Source organism: Engraulis encrasicolus, chromosome 1 (genome assembly GCF_034702125.1).
Source record: "Engraulis encrasicolus isolate BLACKSEA-1 chromosome 1, IST_EnEncr_1.0, whole genome shotgun sequence".
Classification (NCBI taxonomy): Eukaryota; Metazoa; Chordata; class Actinopteri; order Clupeiformes; family Engraulidae; genus Engraulis; species Engraulis encrasicolus.
The window spans coordinates 36,739,152-36,741,651 of NC_085857.1; the positions used below are offsets into that span (position 1 = coordinate 36,739,152).

Sequence of the window (2,500 nt, forward strand, 5' to 3'; positions counted from 1 at the left end):
ATAATATTCATATTTAAGACAAAACATGGGTTAAAACTCTGGAAAGAAACACAAAGAAATTCAAAGTAATAACTGTTGACTACAGTAAACTGCATCATATTGTTATGATTCATTGTAAATCTAAATTCACACTAGTGGGGAAAAAAAAGGCTGAACATCGAGTGCAATGAGTGAAGAAACAAAGTAGCAAAAGTAGTAATTGCTGACATTGTATTGCCTTGTGTCATTGTTGGTCTTGAATATTTACACTTATGGCAAACATGGTACTAAAAGTGGAGTGTAAGAGAAAAGGAACAAAAACGAATGACATCTGCTGGCTGCATGATGCCCCATCGTGTTTTCATCTGTCGTGTGAGTTGTCATGTGTCATTGTAAGAAGAAATCACACTAATGGCAAAGAAAGGGTACTTAACATCCAATACAATGAGGAAACACATGCACAAATAAGGGAACCAAATGCAATGAGCTCAGTGCTTTTCCTATTTTGGGTGTGATTTGAATGCTCCTCTGAAGTTGTACCAGTAACATTAACTGTTCAAGTTCTTTTGTTTCAGACATGTAATAGTTTGTTATCTTTCTTCCTGACATGTTTCGACGGTGAATCTTCCGTCTTCATCAGAGGGTCACATGGATACGGAAGTGTGGCGTGCTTTAAAAAAGCTGATGTTGTGGAGGTGTGACCATCCTGTCAATATTGACAGGTTGGTCACACCTCCTGCTGTTAGAGTTGGATGGTGATCCAGGTGTGATACAGCATGTACATCTGTTGCATCCACAACATCAGCAGTTTTAAAGCACGTCACACTTCAACATCCATGTGTCTCTGATGAAGACGGAAGTTTCACCGTCGAAACATGTCAGGAAAAAAGATAACAAACTTTTACATGTCTGAAACAAAAGAACTTGAATAGTTAATATACAGTTGAGGACGGTATTATTAGCCCCCCTCATTATTAATAAATGTATGTTATTCTGGAAACAAATACACCATGGAGATAGTATCCAATAAGTTAAATTTGGACTTTTCCATTTTCACGATGAGTTTAAACAAAAAAGTGTAAAAATGGCAAGGACAAAATTATTAGCCCCCTTATCATTAATAGTCAATACAGTGCCATTTATGAACAAAAACTGACACCAAGCACTTTGATTAGTTGTTAACTATGTTGGCACATGTCCTATCAGGGATTTTTGGCAATTTTGTTTCATTGCAAATAGTTAAGCTGGTCCAAATTGCATGGATGTTGAGGATGGACATTCATTTTCAGCACTCTTCAAATACTATCTAAAGGATTGAGGTCTGAACCACTCCATGACCATGGTTTTTAGGTATCCTTGAAGAACATTTGAAACTATTTTGGATGCAAGTTTTGGGTTATTGTCTTATTGAAAGAGATCCAGTGAAGATCTTAACTCCCTCTATGAGCCTGATATTTTTGCAAGGTCACTTTCCACATTCTATCATAATTTTCAGTTTTTATTTTATGGTGCCGTACACCCAAACAAGGTTTCCTTGTGGCTGAGGCTGCCACAGAATGATGCATCCACCACCATGTTTAATTGTGGAAACCATCTTATACCGATTCAAGGCCTATTCTTTTCTTCACCTAACAGAAGCAGAATTCATGCATCAAAGCAGGTGCAATTGAATATCATCAGATGAAAGCAGAGACGTTCAAAACTCATTTTTTACTTTCAAAAGTTCACAGGCAAAGCTCAGTAACACTCTGATATGCACTGCCTTTAGTAAAGGGGTTCTTCTGTGATGATGGCCCCAAAGCCCAATATGATGACAAGCCCTAACAACTGTCTTTCTTGGGGGGGGGAAACCTCCAGGTGAGGCCAGGTCAATAACAATCATCTAGGCAGGTGTCCAATGCTTCTTTGGTCTAATGAGGCTAAGCAGTTTCCACAGTTACACATAGTGGAAGGGCATCAAGTTTAGTCTGTTATTCAGCCTCAGACACAGGGAGTCTGGGTCTGAATCTGGATTGCTGGGTCTTCCAACAATATTGTAACCCAAAGCATACATTTAGATTAGTTCAGAGGTTCTTCAAGGACACTAAAACCATGATATTGGAATCACCCGCTCATAGTCCAGTCCTCAATCCCACTGAGAGTCTGTGGTTAATGTCTATGCTCAGCATCCATGCGATTTGGACCAGCTAGAACACTTTGCAGTGAAGAAATGGGTCAAAATCCCTAGTGGGGCATGTGCCAACCTAGGTAGCAACTTATCAGAGCCTGTTGTCAGTTTTGGTTGATGAGGTGTTGAGAAAAGGAACCAAAAAGTGTTTCTCAGTGATTCTTGTTGTCCTTCCAAACTAATAACTATTAACTACAGCATTGTATTGTCATGTGACATTATATTCTGATATTGTCATGTTGTATCTCCACTAACGTTTGCACTGTTGACTTGGGTAGCACTTTTATTTATTTTCTAAACATGCAATAAAAGTAGACTATTGCATCAGCATCCAAGGTGTTCGAGTTCCCCTTA

General features: G+C 38.8%; 1 protein-coding gene across 4 annotated transcripts in view; it reads left to right on the forward strand.

Annotated features, from left to right (window-relative positions):
• The window catches only part of rptor (regulatory associated protein of MTOR, complex 1), a 361,851-nt gene that overhangs the window by 181,271 nt on the left and 178,080 nt on the right, over nt 1-2,500 (forward strand). The gene's annotated exons all lie outside the window — the stretch shown is intronic.